Consider the following 13,548-nt stretch of genomic DNA (forward strand, 5'->3'; position numbering starts at 1 on the left):
GGCAGTAAAAGAAACCCAACATTTTCTGTTTAGTTATTTATGTATATTGCTTCTGAATGTATTTAGTGAGAAAAAGGAATATTACTTTTCCTCTTTTCTTATTGACCTCTTCTAGGAGGTTGCTTCTGTGATTTCATTTACTGAGTTTGATCAGGAACAGGCAGGGGAGGTGATGAACGTGGTGGGTATTGGTGAACAGAATGATAACAAGAAAAGATTTTTCTTTTTACCCTTCAGTCTTTTGTTTTAGTCTATCTGTGAGGCTGATCTAGAGGATGAGCACTGCATTATTAAGGATTCGAAAGGAAACCATGATAGTTCAAAAGCATTAACGGAAACTCCGAGAGGCTGATTACTACACTGAGATAGGACTCAATTCATTCTTCTTTCTCTTAGCCCTAACAAAATTGTAAACTCAAGTTGGAAGGAGCTCTTTCCATTAACTATAGATGCATAAGAAACCACTCCAAAATTTACTATCTTAAAACAACAACCATTTATTATGGCTCATGAGTCTATGGTTGACCAGAAGAAAAACTAGTGATCTTGACCTGCTCAGGCTGATCTTGGCTGCACTTGGACATGCATCTGTGGTCAGTTGGCAGACTGGCTGGGCCTGGCTGGTTTAGGAAGGCTCTCTTCCATGTGGTTACTCATCCTCCTGAAGGCTAGCTTGGGCTTGTTCACATGGTGGTTGCAGGGGTCTGAGATGGTGATGAAAGTGTGCAAAGCCTCATGAGGCCTAGGCTTGGAGTTGGTTGACACACTGTCACTTCTGTTGCATTCTGTTGGCCAAAGTAACTCCCAAAGTCAATTCACATTCAGGCTGAATTCTATGGCAAAGAGAAAAGTACTAACAAGTAACATGATTGATGTCTTCCTGTATTATTTTCTGCCCGATAGGCATTTTTTTTTTCTTATACTCTCAGGCAAACTCTTATTCATCCTTCAAGTCCTAGTTCAAGCACCACCTCCTGTGGGAAGCCTCCTCTGGCCCTTCCCCAAGCAGAGTGGACCACAGCCTCCTTTGTGTCACCACTGAACTATTCTGCTATTGTCTGCTTATGGTTTTCAGTACCTTGAGGACAGAGACTATTTTCTAACCTTTTTATATCTCCAGTGCCTAGCACAGCACTTGGCCCAACAAATAATTTGGCCATTATGGCCATTTCTCAGTTCTTTTACTTTGCCCACTCATATTGTCTTGATGCTGCCATCTTGGGGAAAATCTTTTTTCCCTCTTAATTTCTCTCCCTTGAATGCCTTAACAAAACTGTACTATTTGACAAGTGGTAATCAATGGAATAATGATACTGTAATCCTCTGTGTTTTGCAGTTAGAGTTTTGAGCATTTGTGAAGTTTACTAATTGCAATGTAGCGTCTCTATTTTAATTTTTCTGCTTGGGGAGGGCTCCCTTCTTTATTCTTTTTTGGTGCAGTCATGAGCACCCTGGTTCTTAGCATTTCCAGCACAGAAATGTTTATGATCAAATGTTCAGAACTCCCTGGCAGTTGTGCAAGACTCAGCTCTTAAAAGTACTTACTTTAACTGGCTATTTGGTGCCAGGGGAAGTTGTTACATAGTTCTGGGGGCCTATAATGACGTTTCCCTTTTGTAACAAACCCCTCTGTTGCTCAGTGTTGATCTCTTATTGCATGTCATTGCTTAAGGGTATAAGCACTGTAAAATGAGTACCTATAGTTAAGACTCCTGGGGTTGAGAGGATCAAAGATAACATGTAGTTCAATATAATCTTATTTTATAGAAGTGACAGTGACGGGCCACAGAGGTAAAGTAACATACTCAAAGTTACATAGTGACTTTAGGGCTTTAGGAACAGGGTTTGTGCAGTTGGAATAATTCAGAAATGTTCTACAGAAACAAGCTGCCTAGCCAGATGGTTCTTTTCTTCTAGTTAAGCCAGCTGTAGTCCCATGTAATAAAAGTTCTCCCTTAACAGAAATTCATCCTCTTTGAAAATGCATCATTTACCTCCTGGGGGCCAAGTGTGGAGGGCAGCACTTCTTTGACTGGACCAGGAGTCCAGGTACCTATCTGAGGTACATATATGTGGCTCAGAGTCATCTGGTTAAATGCAGATTGCTGGGCACCTTCCCAGATGCTCCAGTTTCTGGGGATTTGGAACATAAATCTGTATTTTTAGCAAGTGCCCAGGTGATTCTGATGTACTTTGAAGTCTGAGAATAAATGAATATAATGTGTAATGTGAGCAACGATAAATGCTATGGAGAAAAATAAGTTAGAGTGAGGGAGGGTGGAAAGCACACTATTTGATTGTTTAAGTTAGTGGGAATGGCTTTGACCAGAGACCTGGAAAGATAAGAAGTAGCTGGCCATGCAAAGCTCTATGGTAAGAGGGAATATGTAAGAGTAAACACTGAGGAACTGCCCAGGAATGAGCTTTGCAGGTTCAAGGAGAAAGAAGGCCTTGCTGAAAACAGTCCAGTGATTTCCTACCAGTTGTAGAATAAAATCCAAGCTCCTTACCATGCTCTATGAGACCTTTTATGATCTAAATCTCTGTCCATTGGCAAGAACTAGTTTCATGGCCACATATGGCTGTGGGGCTGGTTAGAGTCACTGGGAAAGGTAATTTCTAGTTCAGCAGCCATCTCTCAGCATGGCTCCATGCTGTGGAATGGGGAGCACACACCTTTGGGGGAATCAGCTTTAGCAAGGTGAGCTGAAAACTGACCACTGGATTCAGCAAGATGAAGCTCATTAACGACCTTGATGAAAGCTGTTTGAGGGAAGCCAGGGGAAGCTTTGATCAGAGCAATTAATAACTTTTAGAGGATTTCTATTGTGTATGAATGAACAGCACGGTGGCTGGAGGGATGTTGGGTCTGGGAGATGTTTTTTTTAAATTGGAGGTTCTATAGCATCTTTGAATGTTGTCCGGAATGAGCCAGCTTGGAGGGAGAAACAGACGATTGTAGGAGAGAGGCAAGATCATAAACTTTGAGAAGGGAGGAAAGGAAGGACTTGTGTACCAGGGAGTGGTTGGCTCTAGACTGCAACAGGGACAGCTGTCCTTTTTTAACAGGGAGGAAAGCAAGTTTGAAGAATTTACAAGTGCTGAAGTCACGATCCAAATCAGTTCTGTCTCAAATCCTATTTTATAAATTTGTCCAAAGCCAGCTTTTGTTCAGGAAAAGGGGATTTCATTATTTTTCTCCTCCTCCTTCTTTTCCTCCTCCTTCTCCTATTGTGTACCATACGGTCCTTTGTTCCTAGATCCTGTAGTTCGAGCTAATACTGCTTATACATTCAACAAGCTTTTCGTGCACTCACTCCGCAGAGTGTGGTGTTTCCAAGTGCATGGTTTGACATCCGGATGAGGGGTGCTTACCATCAGTGAGGAGCCATTCTCTTTTTCACCCTTGGATAGAGTAGCTGTCAGCATTCCCGGGAGAGCTGATGGTTTTGACTGTCTGGCCACATTCCTGGGTCTGGGCCTGGGAGGAGGGCCCTCTCCCATGAACGGGTGGCCTCAGGGGATGATGTAAGAAGAGAATTTCTGCCCTCTCAGCTAGATGAGCCAAAACACCCTGAGGATGGATGGGTGACAGATGTCACAGTCAGACCTCTCTCAACGCCCGAACTACCTTCAGGTCAATGCCTCATGTAACTTAACTAGAATGTTCCTTTAAGGACTAGTTTTCTTGCTAGAAATTGATAAGTGGTTTTATGAATGTATAAGGGAACTCTGTTTATTTTAATATTTTATTTTATCTGCACAGGTTTGTTTTGAGTCTACTTTATCTCTCATCATTCTTTGATGCATAACTGAGAAGTTGGAAGGTACCCGGAGAGAGCTTTATGAAAAATAGAAACTCAAGTTAGATATCCAGCTCATTGAAGAGTTTGGATTACTAATAAATAACTTACTAGGCACCAGGTGAAAACCTGATGCTAGGAGACACAGCCAGCAAAGAGAATACCTGAGTATGCTTACAACGTAAATTTAAATAGGCTTGTGTGAGATAGACTCTTTAAGTAATTTCTATGGTAAAATGTGTTCTGAGTTCCAAAAAATGGACTGAAGCCAAAGTCCTGATATACAAATCACTCGTATATAAGAGGAAGTATGCTTAATTGCCTAATTGTCCTTATTACTAATATTTAAGGTAATTAGCAGAAATATATGAAGGATTCTGGGTGGGGAGAAAGGATGATAATGTTAACACCAGGATTAACACCAGAGCTAAAGTTATTACAGAGAAACATATGCCAAAAGGTTATCTGTACTTGCAAGTGGGCAACAAAGCTTTATGCTTTAAGCTTCTTGGTGACCAGAAGAAAGTGGGAAACGTGATTAATTCTGAGTCACAGTGTCCTAAGATGCAATCCGTTTGTAAATTAGAGGCGTTAAACCACCTTAAGGAAAGAACTTCTCTTCTTGAAACAGACAGGTGGGAGCAGCCTTGGGGGAAAAACAACACAATCCAGACAGACTGTGGGGGCCACCCTGGACCCTGTCTAGGCCTCCCTGTTTTCTGGCTCACCTTTCTCTGTTCTCCCTTGGTGTGACCTGTTCGGTTTCTGGCGCCCTGTACTCTTTTTGGTGGCAGAATGGCTGACTCTTGGCTGCAGTCTGCCTGGTTCTGAGCTCTCTCTTCAGAACCCACCTATAGCCGCTGCCTTGTTCTGACTCCCCCAGCATCAAGCAGGCTTCCGACCCGCTTAAAGCTGGGGCTTGTCTCTCCCTTCAAACCCAGTCCCATTCCTTAGGCTCAAGTCTCCTACTTGGACAGGTGTACACAAGGGAACAGTTGCCTGCTCTAAAATGAAGTTGCTTGAAATAAATATTACTCAACCTTTTCCTTATGGATATATTTGAATAAACTATTCTTAATGAAATGTAATAATACATTTTTGAATATTTTCTTTGATGATATTTATGTTGGTAATTTCTTCCTTCCAACTCTACGTGATTAAATTTAGGTGCTGTAAAATGATAAAGTTCATGGAGCGGGGTGGGCAGGGTGGTGGCAAGCCCTCTAATTTGCATTTGTGATTTGTCGTATCTAAATTAAGGTGGTGATATGTTCAGCTATACGCTTACATGCCTTGGAAGAGGAAGGAAGGAAGGATGGAAGGAAGGAAGGAAGGGAGGAAGTTTGTTTTAAGAGTGCGGCAATTGCCTTGAATATTTGGGTATATATTATAATACTGGCAGAAATATAGAACATGTTTGCCCCTGGATAGAATAGCTGTCAGCATTCCCAGGAGTGCTGATAGCTTTTGCTCATCTGGCCACATTCCTGAGTCTGGGCCTGGAAGGTGTATCCTTTCCCGTTAGTGGGTGGCCTCAGAGGATGACGCAGCAGAGAATTCCCACCCATTGGGTGGGTGGATTTATATTGATGAAAAAATCTAGTCATATGTTCTAAAATTTAAGTGTACAGTTAAATATCAAGAAGGAGCCTAAAATTTCCATAGGTGTGCTCTTTGAGAGTAGATAGTCTACAAAATTAAAATTTAGGCTGCTAACTATATTTTAAAACTGTCTGTAAAGATTCATAAAGTTTGGCGGATCTAATTATATTGTAGGTAAAAATCCCTGCTGCGTGTCTGTCAAAAACTTGCTAGTCAAAGCTGTGTTGGAGACCGAGAGCTTGTATTTTTCACGCAGTCTTCTTTGGAAGGAAGTGTGACTTCTGATCTTGACTGTCCAAGTACCTCTTCCCTGGTCCCTTCCAGTGACAATTCTAGTTTCCTCATCGCTGGTGAGTCGGACCTTTTTCCTGGGCTCTGATGACCCCCCAGGAAATGGAAAGGTCTTACACACTGAGCATAGCAGATTAGAAGCACTGGTCTCCCCCTGACGGAGGGCATCATTGAACCAAACAGCCAAGGACACTCGCCTGGGACACTGCCTCAGCATCGTCTATGCTGGAATCATGTGGCCAGGCAGAGAACAATATGATGTGGATCTGTCCCCTGTCAAAATGCTTAATGTTATTCATACCAGAACTAAATCACTGGACTGAAAGTGGTGTCTTTTCTTTTACCTCTTATCAGTATATTTTCCTCTCTGTTTTCCCGCTGGGTGGGAAGTAGAGCGATACTGTGTACAGTTGATAAGCCAACACTTTTATTCTTTTATTGTTGATTTTTTTGGTATTTCAAATTCTGCTTAAATCTATAGGAGAAAGGCACAGCTAATGGATTTGTCTTTGACAGCACTCTGTTTCAAGAAGCTGATATCCTTTGGTTGAAAGACAGTATTAGTGTGGTATACAATATATTTTCTCTTCCTTCAATATATGGAGTTGCTGAGGCTGTCTTCAAAGAAACTGTCCTCCAGAATTGGCAAATAGATTAGAAGTGCCACTTGGCTCACTTCAAATATATAAGGAAAAATACCCAGGGCCTTGGTGATAAAGTGGCTGTGAAAAGCTAAGTGCCCATGATGCATTACCTATAATGCTTTCCATCATAATCCCCAGAGTACTCAGGGAAGACTCCTTCCTGTCTTAGTGCGGGAGCTTGGATGGGAATTTATGGCAGAAGAGGATCAACAGTTCCCCAGGCCACATTGTTTCATAAGCTTTCATGTCCTGCCTATTGGATTTTCTGAACAAGAAAGTGCACCCATCAGTCACTCCATGCCTGAATTTGGCTAAATGACCCTAAGCAATCCTTCGTAACACAGCTTAAACCCTAAACTAATGAGAATCAAAACTGTGCAGGGAGCCAACTTACCTTGTGAGGAACAGCCAAGAAAAGACCAAATTAACAGATTATTGAATAGTTTATGTTCTCAGAGCACTGATGGAGCAGTAATATCTGGCTCAGCTCGTAGCATAGCTGTTATTAAATACTTGGGTGTTATTGCACATACAGAGAAGGCACATAAAAGTCAGGTTGCTGCGCCAGGCTTGTATTTATAAAGTCCGGCTTAGTTCAGTTTAAAGGAGTAATTCAAGATGATTGGTTGATTGTTTTGTTTTGTTTTTTATCGTGTTATCTCAGAAAATGGAGGTTGTTCCCCCAAGACATTGGACTAGAACGACCTGCCTAGCTGGTGCTACTTGCAGCTGTGCATTGGTAACTGTGCCCTCCCACGGGGTCCTATGGGCTGCATCCAGTGCCGATGGGCCATTGGCCATCTTTGGCATCAATCAGCTCTGCCTCAGTTCTAGCCCTAGGCTTGTTGGGAGCAGCAGAGTTGAGTGTTATTAATCAGGAGAGCAAGAAGCCGGGCTCAATCTAGACCACAAAAGATTGGCTCTTTGTGAAAAAGTTTAGGTTTTAGTGGCTTCCAACCTAGGAGACTCAGATGGTTGCCATTTAACAGCCGCACACCCACCCTTTTCCTTGTTAAGGAAGCCCTGATTCTGTTCCTTTTCCTCCAAGCAACTGTGTGTTTAAGGGGAGGCTCAGCTTCCTCCCTCCACTTAAGTGTGAACCTTGACTTGTCTAAGCCACGCCCTGCACGCGTGGACCCACAGCACAAACAGCAGCCTGAGAACTTGGTAGAAACGCACGCTCTTAGGGCCCACTCCAAACTCACTGAATCAGAAATTCTGGGGAAGGAGACCAGCAACCTATTTCCACAGGCTTCCAGGTGATTCTGACACCCACTCAAGTTTGAGAACCACTGGTCTAAGCCAAATACGGTGGCTTGTGCCCTTGGCTGTGCAATTCGCTTAGGTGGGGGCATGAGATGCATTCCCAGTCGATGAGATGGGAGGGGAAACTGGGGCTTCTTTAAAAGAGGAAGATAGGTTCCCTCTTTTTCTCCACTTCTGACATTTATGTGCAAGGATACAATGCCTTCTGCAGCCAGTTAACTGATGATTTTTATGTAACAAGAATTGTTTATATAGAGGTTTGACAAACAGCTGTAATTACTACTTTGAAAACATAAAATGTTACAAATAAAAAGCAAGGAGGGACTAAATATAGTTTATGTGAAGAATTTATTTGGAGTATTCTGAGGGAGTGAGACCTTATTCCGCTGCTTGTCTTTAGCAGGACCATACCTCAGTCAGCACAGAACTGGACACACTGATGTCACCTCAAAGTCAGGCACTGGCTACAGGGATGGGGCTGTTCACTCCATGCAGATCCCTTGCCAAATGCTCTGCCTCCTGGGTGCGGCACTTTCCTGGGGCGGTGGAGAATGGTTATTTGGACATCACTCGGCTCTTCCATGCTAAGGCAAAGAGGGTCCCCAGAGCTGTCTTCAGAGTTGCTCAGTGGCCATTGCTCAAGCCAAGAGCAGTGTTTGCAGAGCTCAACCACTTCTCATGAAGGACTGTTTGCTCTTCTTCCCAGGCTCATGTGAAGTCTCTGTGTGGACTCCTCACAAGGGCATCCCAATATCTGATATTTAGTTACAAAGGCTCGCTGCTGAAAATGTGACGTTTCACTTGGCTCCATTTTCTTAACGGAGCCTTAAAGCAGATGAAGCATTAGTTGCTAAGAGCTGAGCTGGGGCCTTTGGCTTCCTTTCCATCTCAGTGAGAGAGGTAACTTTGCAATGGTCAATCTTATTTCACACAAGCTCCTTTCTATCCTCCAGTCTTCTGGAACATCAAAATCTGAAGCATTTCCTGATTTGGCCTTTGGAGTTAAGTAATATAGCCTATAAAGGAAGCAGGCTGATTTTTTTCTTTGCATTTTTAATACCAGTTGCCCTGGTAGAAAGGAGACTGCTGTGAGTTACAATGGCAGAACATGGAGATTAATTAGCAGGCTCCTTCTCTTTCCCCTGCGGAGTTGACTGTGTGGGCCCCCTCTCTGTACGCACACTGAATTATGGAACATTCAGCCGATTAGTCGGAAGGCCTTTTAGCAACAGTGGCCTATCTGCCCCAGTATGACTATTTATAGGCTACTTTGTTCCAACAAACCACTTTCATTCTAGCTGCTTCATCTGGTTGGTATTGAACTATTTCCATTATCCATTAGGGTGCTGTGAGCCAAATTTTATTTACAGTTTGAGGCCATTAATATCATTGGTTGAAGGGATTTAATGTGGCACATTAGGGATGAATGCCCTATAGATTTTACCATCACAGAAACAAATTGGGCACAGACACAAGGCAGTAAGATAGAGCAGCTATAGGCAGCGACGCTCAAAATAAAACCACAAAAAATATATGTAACATTCATCCTGATCAGACATGGCACCCATCGGAGGCCCTATTACCTTGTGAATAGAGTTAAGTAAGCTGGTATTTAAGATGATCCATGATTTGACCCCAAACCTCTATCCTGCTCCATCTCCTTCTAACGTCCTCTTTCATCACCCCATCCACCTGTACCACCCTGCCCCCTGTGGTCTACATCATGCTTCCATGTCTGTTCACACTTGACCTAGACTTGAGGTGCTGTTTTCTTACCTAACAGTGGGCTCCTGTGTCTTCTAACAATATCCTGCTCATTTTCCAAAGTCCAGAGCTAGCATTACCTCCTCCATGCAGCCTTCTCTGATTTCCCACAGTCAGAATTAATCTCTGCTTGGCATGTCCCCCAAAATTACCTGAGCCTCTTTTAGCATGTACTCCATTCTGCCCTGTATTGTGGTTAGCTGTTTTCCTATCTATCTATCTTATTAAAATTTAAACTGCTTAAAGGAAAGATGGATCTTGTTTATCTAGGAATATTCCTTCTGTTCCTAGCACCTAGAACAGTGCTCAGCATGTGGTAGATATTTGGCAAATATTTGTTTAATAAATGGAAGAGTAATGTGACTTCTCTCCCATATTAGATTCTCCCCAGAAAAAGGTAGACAAAAAGCAGCCTTAGTTGGACTGCTGAGTTTGAATAATTTCAGTGAATTTATTTGTGTCTTTAGGTTTTAGGGGATTAATTTTAAATTAAAAAATGGAAAAGCATTATGTTTTCAGCACCAGTTGTATTCCTGTTTTATTCTTAAATGCAAAGCAATGCTCCCAGAAACCTGAGCTTTCTTTTCTATAATATTTTTCACTTCCTACTTTTCAAACATAATATTTCTTTACATTTTGATTAAAATTAGACATTTGACTGAAAGAATGGAAATATTATATTCAGCTGTCTCTTGGGAAATGCCTGAAGGATGGTGAACCCAGCCTTTATAGCTGGTGCCACTTTAAACAGATCACTCAAGACTGTCCTCCCTTTCCAGGGTCAATGTGCACTTAGTGGAGGGGGTAGGTTCTCATTTCTCATTTCATGGTACCCTTAGGGCAGGCTGGCTCCACCAAGGAGTGGATGCTCATTGTCTGGTCAGGCATTGTCTTTGTTCTATACCGAAAGCAGGACTGGATTGGCCTGTTGCAGTAAAGACTTATCAGTGGGCCATGCTGTATTGAGATATTTTTGCCTACTTGAAGGAAAATGTAGCTGAAATACATTTTGCCCCCCCCCCCCATTTGTTGAATAATTTCCATTTACTGCACCAGAGCCATGTCCTACCCTTTTCTACTCTACTTTATACCCCTACGAGGCTCCTCCATGCTTCTGTGGCCTCTGGCTTCCAGTTGGGTTCAGTCAATTGGCAGGGGATTGGGGGCAAGGGATATGTATTCCCTGAGCTTCTTCCCTGTGGGCAGGGTCACAGATTCTGCCAGGTAGCCTGCGCTCAGCCTCCTCTGTTTCTAGGTTCTGGTAACCATTCCTTCCAGTTATTCCTTCAGGCCTAGGGGTGGTCATAGACCCAGCTGCTACTAAGCCTGAAGCACCATGGTTTAGAGATATACTCCCTTTAAGGGCCACTTGTCAATAGTCTCTGTAGTGCACTCTCCTCAGATGCCCTGTGAGTGTACCATCCTTTACTTGCTAGGACCTGACTGAATCGCCATGTCATATTAGCCAAGCCTGGGTGTTCCACGCTTGGTTTTGTTTTTGAATCTCCTTCCTCTTGTCAAAAACTGATGCCCAAGCCTTCAGCAGGACAGGTATTGGGTAGTAGGTGAGGGAAGGAGTAGAATGCATGAAGCTCTGTGCTTGGCAACGTCCTTTAAAAATCCAAACAGAACAACTGAAAGAGAATTAAAAAGAAAAAAAAGGAACTGTAGAAACCTAAAATCAGAAAGGACACTGGCAATTGTTTGAGGAGGGATCTGGTCCCTGCCTAGAGCTGCGTCCTGAAGACTGCTTCCACATCTACAATATCATTACATAAAAAAGAAGTTTGAAGCTCTAGTCTCTTCCTCTTCTTATAAGGACACTGATCCTATCATGGGTGCCCCCACTCCCATGACCTCATCTAAACCTAATTACCTCCCAAAGGCCCACCTTCAAATACCATCACATTGGCAGTTAGAGCTTCAACATATGAACTTGGGGGTGCGGGGCACAAATATTCAGTCCATAACAGTGCCTGACATAAGGACAGCACTCCATGGTGGCTGAGTGTGACAGCCATACTTTACTTGGGTGCATCACATGGACGGTGACTGGCTGGTGCAGTCAGGTTCTTTTTCTTGGGGAATTTGAATAGGAGGTTTACCATTAGTCAGTCTGTAGTCCCAGCAGCCTGTGGGAGCAGAGACCAAGCAGCTGAGTCACTGTAACATGGTAGATAACGCACCAGAGTAGGAAAGAGCAGATCCCACCTGCTGAGGGAGGCCACCAGGAGATGGGCCACTAGAGAATGTGGTCTCCCTGCTGACCTTCCAGTTCATGCTCCAGCAGGTCCTTTCCTTGGAATAGCCCCTAGATTACTTTAGGCTTGATTAGCTACGAGTCCAGGAGAAAAAGAGTTTCTCTTTTCCAATAAAAGTCCAAGGTTTGAGCATTATTGAACTGCAGGGTCACATGGCCATCCTGAGTTAATCACAGTGATGTGGATGATGGAACTCTTTCACTATCTGGGCTAGGTCACATGCCCATACCAGGAGCTTGGGAGTGGGGTCTGTCCTACTTGACATGTAGGATGCTATTATCAGAAGAAAAGAAGAGGGATGTTGGACTTGCCAAAAGAACAAACCCAGGTCATCGAAGCCCATTTTGGTTTCTTACCGCCTGAAAGAACACATCGAACACAGCTACCATTCTGAGAAGTATTATAAATCCTCTCTTTTCTCTATCATGTGCTGACATCTGGTACTGTGGCCACAACTGAAGTACTTGCAGTGACAGCAAGCCTACTGTATCTCCACATGGGCAGCCTGATGTGCTGTTGAACAGCCCACATTGTCAGTCCTTTACCCTGGGCCCCAACCTGCCGGTTGCCAGTTCTCCTCAGTTCTGTGTCTGTCCTACGTAACAACGTTCCCAAATGTCCTCCCTCCTCCACATGACAGCCTTTGAATTCAGAAGACAGTTAACAATGAAGGATAATTACAGGGAAATTAAAATCCAGCAATTATTTGCTGGAAGGAACATATTTTCTCATTTACCTACATGTAACATCAAATAACTTACTCCTACTCAATTAAAAAAAAAAATCCCCAAGCCAAAAACATTAGGAATCCAAATATCTTTCCTCTCCTTCCCCCACATGGAAGCTTTGCTAACAAACAACCATATTGCTATAAATAATGTGCTGTGCTGTCGAGTGAGTGACCACTGGGCCTAAGTAATGGTGTTAGCTGTGGAACGGCAAATCCCCCTCTGGATGTGGAACACAACGGCCGTTTATACAGACAATCCAGTCTGGCTAGCAGGGAAATGGAATGATTCTGCTTCCAGTTGGTTTTTGTTTAATGATATCTCACTTCAAAATGTTACTTAAGGAGTTACAAATGGGTTAGTTGATCTGTAAATGAATCTAGAAACACCTGAAGTATAAACCAAAGAACGCTCTTGGGATCTAGTGATTACTGCAGAAGCAAACCCTGGCAGAGCCTCCTGTACCTAGGGAGTTTGCCTAAGGCTCAAAGTGAGAAGATTTCAGTGACAAGAAGCTAGTGCCCCAGCCATTATCTCTGGACGCCTTGTCCATCTGCTCAGACCCTGCTTAAGAAGACCCGAGTCACACTCTGATTGGCAAGGAGACTTCCTAAGCTGATAAAATGAGGTCCCTTTAAACCCAGAAGAGTTGGTCATTGTGGGACATGGAATGTTCTTCCTGGCAGGACAGCCTGGGAGGCTCGAGGTCAAAGGTGACAGCTCACTGGGAGCCTTTCACATCCTGCAAATGTCCATCAATGGTCAGAAAGAGGAGTTTTTACTGACTGGCCTCTTCTGGTTCTAAAGCCGCTAGTTCTGCTAAGGGCAGAAAGAAGCCTGTAAAGTTAAGGTAATCCGTCCACTTCCTAAATAAAAGGTTTGGGTAATCATTTAGCTAGTTCAGAGTTCCAGCTCCCCATCAGAGCTGGTCTTCCTGCCATTCTCCAGGTTCTTGCCGCTCTCCTCTGAGTTGTCCCTTGCTCGCCTGGTGCCTGTGTATTCCAAAGCTGTCTCACCTGGTTTTTGGGGGATTCTGCTGCACCTTGTGTCTTTGACTGCAAACCTTGCACTGCCTGGGCGCAGCTCTGTGCTCTGACCTCTTGTGTGCCCTGGAGGCCCTGATGATCCTTGGCTGCTTTGTTGCCTCATTCCACAATGTGGGTGACTCTGTGAGGCTGCCTCTGGCACC

General features: G+C 43.6%; 1 protein-coding gene across 3 annotated transcripts in view; it reads left to right on the plus strand.

The window, feature by feature from the left end:
* The window catches only part of KCNAB1 (potassium voltage-gated channel subfamily A regulatory beta subunit 1), a 417,300-nt gene that overhangs the window by 104,409 nt on the left and 299,343 nt on the right, over positions 1-13,548 (plus strand). The window contains exon 1 of one of the 3 annotated variants that reach the window (XM_082459590.1): positions 1-13,548. This exon is cut by the window's right edge and continues 15,223 nt beyond it. The exons of the other annotated variants lie outside the window; for them this stretch is intronic. The gene's annotated coding sequence lies outside the window, so the exon portion shown is untranslated. 3 annotated transcript variants of the gene reach the window in all.

The sequence above is a fragment of the Balaenoptera physalus genome, assembly GCF_965194825.1.
Source record: "Balaenoptera physalus genome assembly, chromosome: 4".
NCBI classification, from domain to species: domain Eukaryota; kingdom Metazoa; phylum Chordata; class Mammalia; order Artiodactyla; family Balaenopteridae; genus Balaenoptera; species Balaenoptera physalus.